We start from the raw sequence: 18,081 nt of genomic DNA, 5'->3' as shown, positions 1-18,081 counted from the left end.
TCTATGTCTCTGCCCATCAATGGACCTCAGGTGAAGATGCAGTAATGAGAAGTAGGAAGCAAAGACAGTTAAATAAATTTCCAGCTTTCTAGCCAGAAAACCAGCAAGGGAAATATCAGGAAACTGGAAATTTCTGGAGTCAGAAAGGAGTTTGAGAAAGTAACACCACGAAATTATGAACTCCTAGACTCACCCCCAAATTGTATATGAATGGATCAGATCTTAAACAGCATAACAAAGTCTATGTATGAGAAATGAATGAAAAATAAGTGCTGGACTAGCCATTGAATGAGGTGTGTACATGGGACATAATCAGAGTAGAATGGCAAAGCTTTGAAAATAAAGCTGACATTGAAACCACAACCCACAGAAGGTTGCTCAGAACTTTTGACCTACACTACTTGGGTTCTTTGCCTGTTAAAACAAAAGTATCAACATTCTCCAAAGGATTTAAACAAGACCAAGAGTCTCATAATGTTACATTCAAAATATCTAGAATACAACCTAAAATTATCTGGCATATAAAGAACTACTAATGCTTGACTTTGCATGGCAAAAGACAATCAACAGATATCAAAACTGAAAAAAAACACAGGTAGAATTATTGGACAAAGACTTTATATCTATTACAAAAATCTTTCTAGAAAAAAAAGAAAAAACATAAAATCTCAATAAGGACAGTAGAAGTTATAAAGAACTAGACAGAAGTTTTAGAACTGTAAAAACCAATAACTAAAATTTAAATTTTATTGTGAAGGCTCAATAGCAGATTGGAGATGATAAAGAAAAAAAATAAGTAAACTTGGAAGACAGATTTATAGGTATTTTCCTAACTGAGGAAAAAAAATTAACACACCCTCAAGGATTTGTATTATCAAAAGATCTAATATTTTAGTCATTGGAGTCCCAGAAGAAGAGAAAGAATCCAGTGCTCAAAAAACTTTGAAGATACAATGAATGAAAACTTCTAAAATATGGTGAAAAACATAAAGTTACAGATTTTAAAAAATCCCAGTGAATCCTAAACAGTAGAAACTCAAAAGAAATACAAGAAACAACATAAACTGCTAAATTTTTTAAAGTAATCAGAGTAACTGACACATTATTCATGGGGAATAATTCAAATTCATCAGAAAACATGGAAGCCAGTGGTGCACCTGGTGGCACAGTCAGTTGAGTGTCAGCCTTAAAAAGTTAGGTATTCTGTGACTCCATTTATATGGCATTGTCAAAAAGATAAAATTGCAGAGACAGAGAATGATAAGTGGTTTCCAAAAGTTAGGTGAGGAAAGGGTGCAAATAGCATGGAAAGATTCCTATGGTGATGAAATGGTTCTATATGCTGATTAGAGTGGTAGTTACAGAAACTATATATGTTTAAATTCATAGAACTGTGTGGCAAAACAATTATTGTAATTCATGTAAATAATTTTTAATTAAAAATTATGGTGGAGACAGGAAGATAGCAGTAGAGTAGGAGAATCCTAGGTGCATGTTGTCCCACAAATACAACTAGATAACTATCAAATAATCTTAAATACCCCAGAAATTGACCTGAAGACTGACAGAACAAACACCACAACTAAATCGAGAGAGGAGGCCACATAAAAGAAGATAGAAAGTACAGAGACATCGTTTGGGGAGAAATGAATCCTGGCTGCTCTGATGTGGAAGGAAGGGAGCCATGCACAAAGAAGGCAGAGATAGAGAAACAGAGACAGAGACAGAGATAGAGATAGAGACAGAGATAGAGATAGAGATAGAAAACCACACAGAAGACCGCACAAGGAGGTTTCCCCTTAGCCACTGGCTTGGAAAATGAGAGGGGCTGAATTTCATGAGTTTTTGCAATCCACAGGGCTTATAGCCAGAAGTTTTAAAGATCAGTGGGCTTGGCTGGGAAAGAGTCCTCAGGGTATTGTGTCTCTCTTGGAGATAAGGCAGGGAAACAACCCAGGGGCATACAGCACAGAAACAGTGATCTGAAGAGAATCTGGGGCACACAATGGGGAAATTATTTGCTCTTCTGGAGCTTGTCCCTGAGAAGCAGCTTTCACAGAGACATCTCTCTTAGAATAAAGTAAGGGCCATTGCCATTTTCCTCCCCCACTCCTCTGCATAAACAATAAGCCACCCATAGGAATCAGTCTAAATGACTTACACTAAGCCACACTCCCTGCATTCCAGTGCAACTGCCTTTCTCAGCTACACTTGCCTGAGGCCCATGCAGAAGGTCACTTCCTGCAGAAGACCTGCACAAACCCTTGCCCACACCACATCTCCTGACCAGAGAGTTTTGCAGGACCTCGGTTCTGGTGGAGGTGGTAACAGGTCTCATTTCACAAGCAGACAAAAGCACACCTGGTTAAAACTCACTAGATTCAGGCCAGGGACCAAATACTGTGCATGGTAGATAAGGAGAGCCTCTGCAGGTGACGGGCCTGGAGGACAAAATAGCCAGATTACAACAGAGCACTCTCACCTCACACTGGAGGTATTCCCTGAAGCATCAGGCCCTGGGCACTATAGGATCCCTTTTTCACAAGGCCACCACTTTCAGGAGCAGGAGACATAATTGGCTTTTCTAACATAGAGAAGAATATGGGGACTTAGACAAAATGTAAAGATTTGGCCTTAATTTAGTTCTCTTTCTTTGTTGTTTTCTTTTTTTCTGTTTGGTTCCAGTGCAAGAAAAAAAGTTGTCCCAAGAAATAGTAATTTTTTTATTTTCCAAAATAGGAAAGAAGAAGAAAAAATAAAGCCCAACTGCTTTAAACAGATTGTAAAAACCTAACCAAACTACTTTTAAAAAAAAAAGATTTTATTTATTTTAGAGAGAGAGGAAGAACTTGCACATCTGCTCAAATGTGAGCAAGAAGAGGTGCAGAGGGGGACATGGAGGGAAAATTTCAGGTAGACTCCATGATGAGCATAGAGCCCAATCTTATGACCCTGAGATCATACCTGAGCTGAAACCGAGTTGGATACTTAACCCAGTGAGCCATCCAGCAGTCCCATAACCAAACTCTTAAAGAGGTTTTATTTTTCCTCCACACTATTCTGATTTTTTACCTCCTGCTCACTCCTCAACCTCAAAAACTCAGTTTCTACCTTCATCACTTTACCAAAAGAGATCTTATTAAGGTCACTAATTTATTCCATGTCACAAATCTATGGACATGTTTCAGTCCTCATTTATTACATATGTGTTAAATATGTGTTAATCACCTCTTCTTTTGAAATACTTTCTTCCCACAGCTACTTGGGTTTGCTCTCCTATCTCTAGTCACACCTGTATTTACTTTGTAAGCTCATCAGCATCCACCCAGTTATCCGATATTAGACTTCCAAAAGCCTGAGTAGTAGACAAATTTCTGTCTTATCCTTGTGCTTTTCTGAGAAAATCACATCCAGGTCCACAGCTTTAATCACTTTATACACTATGATTACTCTCCATATTTATGTCTCTAGTCCAGGTCTATTCTCTGAGTTTAAGATCTTTATTATCAACTTCCCATCCTAAATATTCATTCGGAAGTCTAAAACTCAACATTTCTAAATTTGGTCCATTCAAATTCAACATATATAAAAACCTAGGTATTGATTTTTCCCCTAAAATGTGATTCTACTTCTGTTTCCCCTATCTCAATAAATCTGACAGAAGAGTTATATCTAAACCTTTCTCACTCCTCCACTTATATGCAGTCCTTCACAAAGTCCTACTGATTTCACTTCCATCTCAAATCCACTGAATTTTCACCCTCTTGATTAGTACTAGTTTACTCTAAGACTAACATCTTTCACCTAAACTACTGCAGTAGCCTCCTAAATGATCTCCTTGCATTCATCTAGACTTCTCTAATCTAATCTATGCACTGCAGCCAGCATGATCTTTTCAAAATGCAAATGCAGTTATTTCCCAGACACTATTCCTTACCACCCACCTCCCATCTAACTGAGCCGAAGATTGTCAGCAGACACAAACTGGTCCAGGCAACTGTGACTGCATGTATGTGTGGGTGGGAGTAAAAGAGAAATATCTACATAAGCAAGTCGAAAATATGTCTCATTGGGTATGCCTAATCACATTTAAAAGCCTCCCAAAAAATCTGTAGGCTTGTTCACCATTTAAAATCAGTTATGCCTTCCCATAGTAAATGTTAAGTTTTTTGCATGGTAAAAGTCTTTACCAATTTTCATTTTTATTTTTCTCTCTTCAGGACATACAGAAGTCATATAATATGAGTTTCAGAGGACTTTGTCATTTGAGAGGCAGCATGGTAGAGCAGAAAAAGCCTAGATTAGAGAGCCAAAGAGATATTAACTTAAATCACAGCCCTGAAACTTATAATTAGAGCTCAATTCCTTATTTTGAAATGAGACTCATAAGTTTGTTTGCTCACTTTGTTTTTTGTCTTTTTTTAGAATTTGATGAGCTCATCTATGCAAAAATTCTAACACATCATCTGACATGCAGTAGGTGGCCACTGAATGTGTTGTTCCTTCCACCAGAATAAGTGGTGCCAAAATATTTTAGTCAAAAGAAAATCCCAACATCATTTGTAAATTTTCCCATAGTCTAAGCTTTCTTCACAGACAATTGGAAGAGAGTGTTTAGTTGAAATTTTACTGCTTTATTCATTTTAACTAACATATATTGAGTACTTCCTACATACTTGGCTTCAAGCTATGTCATTTACATTCATTTTAATCACCACAAATACCCTATGATATATCATACTACCCTATTTTATAACTAAAAAGTGCCAGAGCTAAAATCTGAACTCAGGTCAAATTGTGTGGTGGTTTTTTTTGTTTGTTTATTTTGTTTTGTTTTGTTTTGTTTTTAATCTATACACTCATTGAAAGGCTCACTAAAGAAAATGTAAAGGAGAATGGCTGCCTTTGATCATCTAGTTTCATGAGGGAGCTACATAACACTTCATTTTGCCAAAATCCAGAGCCAGGAACCCAACCATATGAACTTCTTTACATGAAGCAATTTAACTTCATTACATTACATGGCAATTCCAAGAGTTGAGATCCGAAATACACTTTATTTTTCCATGTCTGATATTATCCAAATAATCTTTCTGGAATTATAGCATTTAATACCTTTCTCTGGCAGTATTAAATACCAATACCCCAAAGGATTGTTCATGCAGAGTTAAAGATAGGAATTTGGCAAGAAGAGAAATATTTAATTATGATCTTTATAGAATCAAGAATAGAGACCAGACTTTGACAGCATTGTGTATGAAACTATGTAAGCCTCTATCTTTGACAATAGTGATAGGTTTTCAAACAAACTATCTATGAAAGGAAAATTTGAACCCCAAAGAATAATGTATAGGGACTTTGCACCCCGAATAGCTATGCAACATGATATGCACTAAGTTCATATATAAAGAAACATTTATTTTTCCCCAAGGCTGACTAAGGGTTGAAATCTATCCCATAAGGGAGTTCTATGGCGGTACCCAAAGAAAAACATGCCTGTCTAACAGCCCCAAAAGAAATCCATAGGAAAATATGAGAGATGTGTCTGAAACACTAGTTCACAAATCTGACTGTATTTCATAGTATTGGTGGAAGTTTGAATTCAAGAACCAGTGTGAAAACAAGAGTACCTAGAGTCAATTAGAGTCATTCCTTTTTTTTTTTTTTTTTTTTTTTTTGGTTCTTGATAACCCTGAACTGCAGTTCTATGAAATCTAATATGACACAATCTACTAATGTTTTGTGTAAGTATATCTTCGATCTGACAGCAATGACTTTTTATAGCTGATGAGTCTCAACTTGATTTTGATCACATTTTATCATTGAAAATAAAGATGTACTCAAGTATACTTAATAATATTGTACAATGCCGAGTATATGGTAGGTGCTCAATGGAATGCTGATCTATTGACAAGTATCTCTTAGAGTACTAATGATGTTTTTAAGAGGCCAAAATTTAGCTAATAAACTTTCTCTTTTTTATGCTTTCAAATGACTAATTTTCATCCTCAGAGCAACCTATGGCCAAAATATCAACAAATCCAATTTAAAGAGACAATTAAGTGCAAAGAAAATGTCAAGAGTGATGAACTTCAAGAAAAAGAGCCATCATTTTTAAAAAAATCAGTCATATTGAAACTTTTTAATAAAATATCTCTGCAGATAATTTTTAAATAATTAGAAATGGTAAAAGAGAATTGAATAGAACTACTTAATTCAATTCTACATAACAGGCCCGATCTCACAAAACAAAATAGCATAACTTTGTATTGATCGGGCAGATACATCCTAAGGTGACCCCAATTAGTCAATGCCTTGTATAATCCTTTACCCTTCAGTGTGGGAGGAATCTGTGACTTGCTTCTAACAAAAAATGTTAAAGGGATTAGGATGTCACTGCTTTGATTTGATTTTTATATAGCCAAGGTCATGGAATACTGTTATTCCCACAATTACATTGTTATTGTATTAGTTTTCTAGGGCTGCTATAACAAAGTCCCACAAATTTGGTGGCTTAGAACAATGGGAATTTATTCTCTCATAGTTGGGGACACTAGAAGTGTATAATCAAGTGGTCTGTAGGTCCACACCTTCTCTAAAATCTCTAGATTTTACCGGCTTCTGGTAGTTTTCAGCAATCCTTAGTGTTTCTTGTCCTGTGGCACCCTAAATCCAATCTCTAGCTCATTGTCATAAGACCATCTTCCTCCTGTGTATCTCTGTACCTCTATTTTTTTTTTAAGAACATGAGTCATTAGACTAGGGCCAACTTTACTCCTCATAAGATGAGTAGGACCTCATCTTAATTTGACTAATTACATTGGCAAAGACTTATTTCTAATATGGTCACAATGTAAGGTTCTAGGTCGATATGAATTTGGAGGGGAGGGACACCATTTAACCCAGTTCACTTATCCAATACTCCATCTTAGAAGATAGCGGGGAGAGACTATTCCTTGTTGGCTTGAAGAAGTGGGCTTCCAGGTTTCAAGAATGCCTACAAGAGAGCCACAGAGCAAGAAATTGCAGGCAATCTCCAGGAGCAGAGAACATCTTGCGCTTAGCCAGCCAGAAAATGGGGCCCTCCATTCAACAACCATGAGGAAATGGATTCTGCCAACAACCTGAGCTTGAAAGAAAACCAAGCCCCAGAAATGAATGTACCCCAAATGAACCTTGACTGTAGCCTTGTGAGTAGACCCTTAGCAGAACACCCAGCTAAACCATGTTAAGACTCCTACACCATGGAAATCATGAAATAATAAGTGTGTCTTATTCCAAGCCACACAATTTGTGGTAATTTGTTAGACAGCAATAGAAGACTACAACTGGTATAGTGCTTTTATACTTCCCCAAGCCAAACCCAAAGGTATTTCTTTCCGTTCTGAATTATATACACTACCAGCATTTAACTGTATTCACATGCATCACCAGGATTGATACATAACATATAAGTGTGCTTAGCAAAATCATAAAATTTTGGTACTCAGAAGAAACTCAGGGAGCATACATTTCAATTGTCCAAATATACAAATGAAGAAGCTGAGCCCTGGACACAAAAACTGACTCTTGACCACTAAGGTACCAAGTGGAAAAGGCAAACATGAATTCAGGTTTCCTGGGATTGAGTCCAAAATTTTTTTTCAATATTATAGATCATTAGCAACTAACTGGGATCCTGTGAGATCCCTAATGGCAAATAAAAGAAAAGCTAAAAATATGAAAGAAAATGAGGAAGACACAAAGAGATGGAAAAACATTCCATGCTCATGGACTAAAGCAATAAACATTGTTAAAATGTCTATACTGCCCAGAACAATCTACATATTCAATGCAATCCCTATCAAAATACTATGGACATTTTTTCACAGAGCTGGAAAAACAATTCTAAAATTTGTATGGAACCATAAAAGACCCCAAATAACCAGGGGAATATTGAAGAAAACCAAAGCTGGGGTCACCACAATGCCTGACCTCAAGCTATATTACAAAGCTGTCATCAAGACAGGGTGATGCTGGCCAAAAACTGATACATAGACCAATGGAACAGAATAAAGAGCACAGAAATGGACCCTCAACTCTATGGCCAACTAATCTTTGACCAAGCAAGAAAGACTATCCAATGTTAAAAAGACAATCTCTTCAATAAACGGTGCTGGGAAAATTGGACAGCCACATGCAGAAGAATGAGACTAGACCATTCTCTTATACTATACATAAGGATAAACTCAAAATGGATGAAACACCTAAATGTGAGAGAGGAGTCCATCAAAATCCTAGAGGAGAACACAGGCAGCAACTTTAACTTCAGCCACAGCAAATTCTTACAAGACACATCTCTAAATGCAAGGGAATCAAAAGAAAAAATGAACTATTGAGACATCATCAAGACAAAAGTTTCTGCATGGCAAGCAAAATAGTCAACAAAACTAAAAGACAACCTTTGGAATGGGAGAAGATATTTGCAAATGACATATCAGAAAAAGGGCTGGTACCCAAGATCTATAAAGAACTTATCAAACTCAACACCCAAAGAACAAATAATCCAGTGAAGAAATGGGCAGAAGACATGAACAGACATTTCTCCAAAGAAGACACACAAATGGCCAACAGACACATGAAAAAATTTTCCACATCACTGGGCATCAGGGAACTACAAATAAAAACCACAATGAGATACAACCTTACACCAGTTAGAATGGCTAAAATTAACAAGATAGGGAATAACAAATATTTTTTTTGTTTTCTCCATACTGTGGAGGATGTGGAGAAAGGGGACCTCTCTTACACTGTTGGTGGGAATGAAAGCTGGTGCAGCCAACTCTGGAAAACAATATGGAGGTTCCTCAGGAAGTTAAAAAATAGAGTTACTCTATGACCCAGCAATTACATTATTGGATATTTACTTCAAAGATACAGATGTAGTGAAAAGAAAGGGCACATGAACTCCAATGTTCATATAGCAGCAATGTCCACAATAGCCAAACTGTGGAAGTTGCTGAGATGCCCTCAGCTATTGAGCTGTCCATTCAACAGAAGAATGTATAAAGAAGATGTGGTTCATATATACAATGGACGACTACTCAGCCATCAGAAAGGATGAATATTTACCATCTACATCAACATGGAAGGAACTGGAGGGGATTAAGCTAAGTGAAATAAGTCAAGCAGAGAAAGATAATTACCATATGGTTTCACTCATATGTGGAATATAAGAACTAGTGCAGAGAATCATAGGGAAAGGGAGGGAAAACTGAATGGGAAGAAATCAGAGAGGGAGACAAACCATGACAGACTCTTGACTCCAGGAAATAAACTGAGGGTTGCAGAAGGGGAGGTGGGCAGTGAGATGGGGTAACTGGGTGATGGGCATTAAGGAGGGCATATGACACGATGAGTGCTGGGTGTTATATACAACTAATTAATCATTTAACACCACACCAAAGACTAAAGATGTACTATACATTGGCTAATAGAATTTAAATAAAAAAGAAAAATAAAGAAAAGCTAAAAATAAATCATGAACTTTTAAAAATGCATATGTTATACAGTAAAAAATGTCAGTATTCACAATTAGCACCTAGAAGAAAGCCAATCACATTGTAGCCCTCAATAAATATTGAGTATTTTATCAATTAAAAAAATTAATATTGTGTTTTCATATGCAATCACCATTACAGAAGATGAGACTAGCTCTACATATCTTAATCTGAAGGTAGCACACCCCTACACGCAAAAGCCATGGCTGAGTCTGAATGCAAGCTCTAATGTTTATTTACTTGTTGACCTGAAAGATTTCCCCAAATTTTCAGCTGTCAGTTTTCTCATCTGCAAGATGACTTCCCATCATTGTGTTTAGGTTTAAACAAAATAATAAGCATAAAATGCCTGGAATGTACAGAGTGCTTGATAAATGTCTCTCTATAGCCATTTATGTTTTTAAATGAAGAATAGTTTTTCCTTTTCAGATATTTATCTGAATTAAAATTGTGACAGAGGTATTTAATACAAATGTACTTTTAATTTTACATTGAGACATTTTATTTAAGAACAATTTTCTATTGTAAGGATTTACTCTCTTTTGTTTCTAAATTTAACCCATCCTCTGTCCCCTCAACAAGCTCAGCAGAAAATAAAGGCCTAAAAAGTCTAAGGAAGAAAAAAAATTTCCATTTGAGTAGGCCTGAATTTATTGACACTTAGGAGCCACACAGAAAAAGAGAGGGGGGAAAAAAGAAAAAAACAGCAGCTTGAAGATTCTTAAATTAATCATTGATTAGGAGTTTACATAATTAAGGTAGTAGTAATCCAAAACCTGTTTCAAATTAGATGAGAGTACAAAAGTGATGTGGAAGTAGTTACTGTTAAATTGGAATTCTTCTGATTACACTATTTATCAGGTAGTATTTCAGATAATTAAATAGAACTATGAGTAACATGAAAGATTATAGTTATAGTTCATGTTTGCACAGGTCTGTTGAGACTTAGAAATTATGTGCAGGCAGAGTTGGAAAAATTCCAGCATGGACCATATTGAATTAGGCAACAGCTGGTGAAGAAGGTTTAGTTTAGGGACTGGCCTGACAGCTAGAGAAAAAGTGATATGTGGTCCATACTAAATGTCACATTAAAAATTAGCAGTAAAATAATTACGAGTTAATTAGAAATGTACTGTCTTAATTTCAAGCTTTAACAATCTTCCTTGGGGCCATTTTAAGACCATTTTAAAGTTCTTTAATCTCCACTCAAGAGAATTTATTTTCTAGCAGGTGTGCCTTAAAGCTAAAAATGTAGACATGACTTAAAATCATTTCCATGAGTTTCAAGCATTTCCACATGTTTAAAATAATAGTCATTTCAATGTTTCTTGAAACCCAGGAAAGGTCATGAGGAGAGGAAGCTGTGAAAACCTTAATCCTGCAAATCTTATGGCACATGGCATGATGCAATGGAGTTTGGAGCCAGAGGCTGGGGTTTAAGCCTCTGCTTTGCTAATTACTAAGTAGAAAATTTGGAAAAGAATTCATGCCCTTTTCAAACCTTGGCTTTCTCATCCAAATTGAGAATGATAACACTTACCTTCCAAACTAATATGAAAAGTGATCTAGGCATAGTACTTATGCAATAAGCCCATGGTTCCTATACTGTGTGCAGAGGCAACCTGGGGGCACTGCAGCACCTTTACAGAGGTGCTGTGGGACATTATAAATGTTTATTAGAAATACGGCAATATTCAAAATCTGTCAGCCACTGTGTGAACTACCAGCTTAATACAGTTCATTTTCAACATTAAATCACACTACATTCTTTTCAGTGATGTCACATCTTTGTGAAGCTGAGTTTTGATGGATGCTGGACAGAAAGCAACTGAAAATCAACATAGAACAGGAAATGAAAGTGGTGGTATCCAGTATGATTCGAATGTCTGAGAGGAGTATAGTGCCCAAGATGATCACATATCTTTTTAGTAAGTAACTGTGGTTAAGACTAAAATTAGACTACACCAAAATAAAAAGCTTCTTCTGCACAGTGAAGAAAACCATCAGCAAAACAACAAGACAACCAACTGAATAGAAAAAGATAACTGCAAATGACATATCTGATAAGGGGTTAATATCCAAAATATATAAAGAACTTATACAACTCAACACCAAAAAAGACAAACAATCCAATTAAAAAATGGGCAGAGAACCTGAACAGACATTTTTCCAAAGACAGATAGATGGCCAACAGCTGCATGAAAAGATGCTCAACATCATTTATCATCAGGGAAATGCAATAAAAACCACAGTTAGATATCACCTTATACCTGTCAGAATAACTGAAATCAAAAACACAAAAAATAACAAGTGATAGTGAGGCTGCAGAGAAAAGGGAACCCTTATGCACTGTTGGTAGGAATGCAAGCTGGTGCAGCCACCATAGAAAAGAGTATGTTTTAGGTTCCTCAAAAAATTAAAAATAGAATTTTCATACCATCTAGTAGTTCCACTACTGGGCATTTACTCAAAGAAAATAAAAATACTCATTCAAAAAGATATGTGTACCCCTGTATTAATTACAACATTATTTACAGTAGCCAAGATACAGAAGAAACCCAAGTGTCTATCCATTGATGAAGGATAAAGAAGGTGTGGTAATGTCACACACACACACACACACACACACACAGAGAGAAATATTACACAGCCATAAAAAAAGAATGAGATCTTGCCATTTGCAACAACATGGCTTGACCTGGAGGATATAATGATAAGTGAAATAAGTCAGTCAGAGAAAGATAAATACCATATGATTTAACTCCTGTGTGTAATTTAAGAAACAAATCAAACGGGGCACCTGGGTGACTCAATCAGTTAAGTATCTGACTCTTTTTTTTTTTAAGGTTTTATTTATTTAATTAACAGAGAGAGATCACAAGTAGGCAGAGGGGTAAGCAGAGGGAGAGGAAAGCAGAGAGCCTGATACGGGGCTCGATCCCAGGACCCTGAGATCACGACCTGAGCCAAAGGTGGAGTCTTAACCCACTGAACCACCCAGGCACCCCAAGTATCTGGCTTTTGATTTCATCAGCTCAGGTCATGATCTCAGGCTTATGAAACTGAGTTCTGGGAGGAGCACTAGGCTCAGAGCAAAGCCTGCTTGAGATTCTCTATCTTCCTCTTCCTGTGCCCCTCCCTCCCTTTTTTCTCTCCCTTTAAATTAATAAAACCTTTAAAAAAATGAACAAAGGGAAAAAAGAGATGAATAAAAAACAGACTCTTAAATATCGAGGACAAATGAGTGGCTGCCAGAGGGGAGGTGGGTTTGGGGGGTGGATGAAATACATAAAGGGGGCTCAAGAGTACACTTGTTATGAGAACTGAGAAATGTATAGAATTGTTGAATTACTATACTGTATACCCGAGACTAATGTAACACTGTATACTAATTATACTTGAATTTAAAAAAAAAAAAAAAACTAAAATAACATTTTTTTTCTTATCCTTAACAAATTTTTGTATTGTTTTATCCGAAGAAACTACTAAGTTGTTAGTATACAAATAAATTTTAAGTTGTTTGGACTTCAGTCAACAGCAGTTAGTTGCTTATTTTAGCCTAGAAATCAATGCCATAAATCAAAAACATTAGGAAACTCCCACAGTACGTACCCAAAATGTATTTGCTTCTTCTCAGACCTGATGTGCTTTCAAATGATTTAGCCCTCTTTCTCTCAAAATTTAGATAAATTTCGCTCTGGTCTCATTAATAATGCTCACCATGATTCTCAGACTTTACAGTTTGGTGGAGCCATGGGATTACCTCTGACCAGTGGATCCAGAAAGGTATTAAACGCTGTGTTCACTCTTCTCTGTTGAGCCATCCTACTGAGATGAGGAGACAAGTGGAGCCTTAAGATCTCAGTAGCTTCAATGGTCATGTTACAGTACTGAAGAAAAGCTTTCCTGGAGAGTCACACGGACCAACTAAGTCAAGTCAATGATATTTGATGGTTTGTTAGCTATGAAGCATAGACTTTACTATCTTGATTAATATTCAAACTAGTTCCTCTATTGCTCTCTTGATCACTCCCTGAAAATGGTTTTCTTATGTTTTAAGTTTTATATACTATATGATTTTCATAATAATCTTTTATGATTAAAAAATAATTGGGTAATAATGGATACTGTAGAAAATAGATGATGAAGAACACCTGGGTGGCTCAGTTGGTTAAGTGGCTGCCTTCAGCTTGATCACGGTCTCAGGGATGTGAGGGCGATCTGGCTGCGACATCTGTCACCCCATTGATCGCCAGGGTTGATTCGGCTGATCTGGCTGGCTAGGCGGGTGTCCCCTTCCTCCCTCACCGCTCCATGTGCGTCCCTCCCGAAGCTGCGCGCTCGGTCGAAGAGGACGACCTTCCCCGATAGAGGAGAGGACCGTTCTTCGGTCAAGGGTATACGAGTAGCTGCGCTCCCCTGCTAGAACCTCCAAACTAGCTCTCAAGATCACGGTCTCAGGGTCCTGGGATAGAGTCCCAAGTCATGTCAGGCTCCCAGCTCAGTAGGGAGTCTGGTTCTCCCTCCATCTGCCCCTCCCTCAACTTGTGCTCAAGCACTTTCTCTTTCTCTCTCAACTAAATTAATAAAATATTTTAATAAAAGAAAATAGATTGTGGCCTGATTAATAGAAGTCTGGATGGTGGAAAACTCAAAAAATAATTGTTAAGAACAACAAGTAAAGCAGCCTGATCATAGTGTGATCCCCACATCACAAATCAGTCAAGAACACATTCATTCATTTATTTAATGTCAAGTTTTGGTTTATAACATCTTAAAGGTTAAAAGGAATATCGCAAACATTTTAACAGTATTATTTCCTTTAATAAAATGTTGGAACCTAGGATGTTCTAGAACAAGATTTTTGCTGTGTTCTTGGGGATTTGGCTTTATATCACAAATGAGAAAGCAATTCAAACAGGCACACATTTCCATGATGGGAAAATTTCTGATGGGGCTAGAAAGTAGAGAAGCCATCTTTTCTAGTAGCTATAAGAGTAGGAGGAGGATGCTTTGAAAGGAAAATTTAAATAAGTTCCTTGATACTTCAGATATTAGAAAAAACTTTGAAAATGACATCCATAGGTCACCTGAAATCCCCTCCACTATACATTGCTACTTTGAATCATAAAGATTTTATTTTCCTTTTTAAAGATCCCCCTAATAAAATACAATGGCTCTTGAAAATAGTAATATCTTAAACTCTTCTGAATTGTTAATTGACAAGATTTAAGAGAGAAAATGCTCTTGGCTAATGAGACATCACAGTGGTATGAGTGTTCTAGAAATAGAGTAATAGCAGAAAGGAACTATTAAATGGGAGCTTCTGATGGGGTGCCTGGGTGGCTCAATCATGAAGTGTCTGCCTCTGGCTCAGGTCATGATCCCAGGGTCCTGGGATAGAGCCCTGCATCAAGCTCTCAGCAGGAAGCCTGCTTCTTCCTCTCCCAATCCCCCTGCCTGTATTCCCTGTCTCACTGTCTTTTTCTCTCTTTGTCAAATAAATAAATATATTTTTTTAAAAAGTAAAAATAAATGGGAACCTGTGAGGTCCCAGAGAAACAAGGTTCTTATATGATGATTTGGTTAGAGTCTGGCTAGGTTGTCCTTTTTTGTTTGTTTGTTTGTTTGTTTTGTTTGTTTTGTTTTGTTTTGGGTTTTGTTTTGTTGTGGGTGTGGTTTTGTGTTGACTATTTGATAACACAGGATAGTTGAGAAAATGTAGGTACAGAGTAGAAATGAATTTCTAAAATAATAGAAAAGTTACTGAGGTGTGAATAGTTGCTATCCAGAATCCCAGTTAAGATTTAAGTTACCAAGACACCTGGATGGCTCAGTTGGTTAAGTGTCTGCCTTTGACCCACATGATGGGATCCAGTCCTGCATTACACTCCCTGCTCAGCAGGGAGCCTGCTTCTCCCTCTCCGTCTGCCTACCACTTCCCCTGCTTGTTCTCTCTCTTGCTCTCTCTCTGGCAAATAAATAAATAAAATCTTTAAAAAAAAAAAAAGATTTTAAGTTACTGCCCTCATGTTGATTACCTCAAACATGCTTCTCTAGCATGAATGGCATATTTTGCTACCAGTCTTCATAGCAATGCAGATCCAAAATGAGAATCTTCAATCTATTAACAGCTACTTTACACGTTAATGAATTAATCAAGCATTTATTAAGCATCTACTATGTGCCTAACATTTAGCAAGATAGCATTTGAGTTAAGAAAAAGAAGAATAGGAGTTGGGTATTATTATAATTGAAGGGTAAATTTGTGGCATGTTAACATGTAACAAAAGGAATTGTATTTAACATAGATGAGACGGTTCCAAGTTGGCTATAATGTTCATCTCATTAGAAACATAACTGCCACTGTGGGAATAAGAACTCTCTTATAGCCAGTCCAGTCAAGATCTTTTTCACTAAGCAATTTCTCATGAATTTCAATCAAATGGATCTATCCTCTGATAAATCCTTGTTGTAAGCAGCTCCAATTAATTTATAATTAGTAAATTAATTTGTAAATATGTAATTAATTAATCTGTACAAAATTAATTTTTAAATTGTAAATTAATTTATAATTAACAAATTACAATACTGCCTTCCAAAAAATTAAAAGGAAAAATAATGATTTTATTTCACTCCAAAAATACACATCTATTTATGTCTCTGATCTTTCTTCTTCTTTCCTTTTCTTTTTTGTAATTATAATATCCTTAAATTTTTTTGTGTGTGTATATCACTTTATTATCCTTTTTTGTGTGTGTCTGTGATTTCAAATATTTTTTTAAATTTCTTTTCAGCGTAACAGTATTCATTGTTTTTTGCACCACACCCAGTGCTCCATGCAATCCGTGTAAATTTTTTTTTTTGTAGCTGAAACTGCTCTTTAAAAAAGTCTGTTTTAGAAAGTTTAAATGCTTGATGGCAGAGATTATGTTTTTTTCAGGTCTAAGATGGATAAATTTTATTTATTCTATCACATTATGAAGAAGTTAGAAAATGTGATAAATTTAGATCTACTAGTGACCACAAAAAATGAATTATTAGTTTAAAGAAGAATTCCACAAGTCCCTTCTCATTCCAAATTTTAACTCTGGAATAAGCGAGGTAACTGATTATTTATTATAACAAGAGAAGTACATTTATTATTTACAAGGTACATTACACTATAAGGAGCAATCATAATTAACACATTGAGAAGAGGAGCACACACAGTGTGGGGATGTTACATGCAACTCGCACACAGCTCCTTGGGTAACAGCTATACCAAAAAAGAAGCTGTTACAGCTATGTACAATTTGGCAATACCCTGAAAAATTTAAGACTTTTGAATACTCTTAGTCCCAGAAATTCTACTTCTAGGAAGTTATCCTAATGAAATAGTCATAATGTGAGCGAAGATGTACTTACACAGATAGTCATAATAGTTTCTACTGAAAAACTGAAAACTCAAATATCACCCAGTAGGAGATGACTCAATAAACTTCTATAATAATCTCCTATGAGGGAAAATTATGTGGTCATTAAAGATTAATATAGAAGAAGGATAAGTGGCAAAGAAATGTTGTGAATTTTAAAAAAAGTCAGAGTATAAACAGTATATAAGGTATAATCTGTTATATTAAAATATCTATAGCCATAATTATGGATGAACAGAACAAAAACTTGAAGAACCATAGTAGTCAAAGTTATTATTCACCTGATCTACTGCAATAACCTCCTAACTGATTTTCATTATTCTTGCTTCTAATAATCCTATTTCTTTTAAAATACAGACATATAGTTCCCAATCCTATCATGTTATTTCCAGTTAAAAATATTTTAAAGAGATCCTTCCACTTTTAGGATAAGAACATTCTCTTTTTTATAATTTGCAATGGTTACCCCCTGCCTGATTCTCTCTCTCTCTCTCCCTTCTCTTGCTATTCTCTTTCAGAATTATCATAACTCCATTGTCTGCATTTCTAATGACTACATCCCAAAATTCAATTCCAGCAGATGAGAGTGAAGTATTCTTATCTTCCTGGAACTAAGCAGTATTTTCATCTTTCCTGATTTGTTCAGTACAAGAGGCTTCAAACATCCAATCCTAAAGAGGAATTTTTATTTCCTACCATACCAAGAAACAGGCAAAAGGATTTTTTTTTTAAGATTTTATTCATTTATTTGACAGAGAGATCACAAGTAGGCAGAGAGGCAGGCAAAGAGAGGGGGAAGCAGGTTCCTTGTTGAGCAGAGAGCCTGATGTAGGGCTGGATCTCAGGACCCTGAGATCATGACCTAGGCCAAAGGCAGAGGCTTAACCCACTGAGCCAGCCAGGCACCCCACAAATCAACCCTGAAGCAAGATCTTGGCTAGAGAATAAACAAAATGCACAAAAGCAGTCAGCCTCTCTCTGAAGTGTTCCTCTGGCAAGCTGTTCAGCCTACCAGAAGAGCAGCATTGCCACCATTTAAGTATAGAAAGTAGAGCATTTACCCTTTTGTCTCTGTCTCTGAATCATAATCATAGAAGAATATTGATATATTAAGAATACTCCTATCT

At 36.3% G+C, this 18,081-nt stretch overlaps 1 long non-coding RNA gene across 3 annotated transcripts in view; it reads right to left on the bottom strand.

Moving 5' to 3' along the window:
* Positions 1–18,081, bottom strand: part of LOC132013239 (uncharacterized) — a 288,073-nt gene that overhangs the window by 233,163 nt on the left and 36,829 nt on the right. The gene's annotated exons all lie outside the window — the stretch shown is intronic.

This window comes from Mustela nigripes, chromosome 3, assembly GCF_022355385.1.
Source record: "Mustela nigripes isolate SB6536 chromosome 3, MUSNIG.SB6536, whole genome shotgun sequence".
NCBI classification, from domain to species: domain Eukaryota; kingdom Metazoa; phylum Chordata; class Mammalia; order Carnivora; family Mustelidae; genus Mustela; species Mustela nigripes.
Note: the sequence above shows the minus strand (reverse complement) of the source record. Positions and strands in the feature narration are given on the sequence as shown.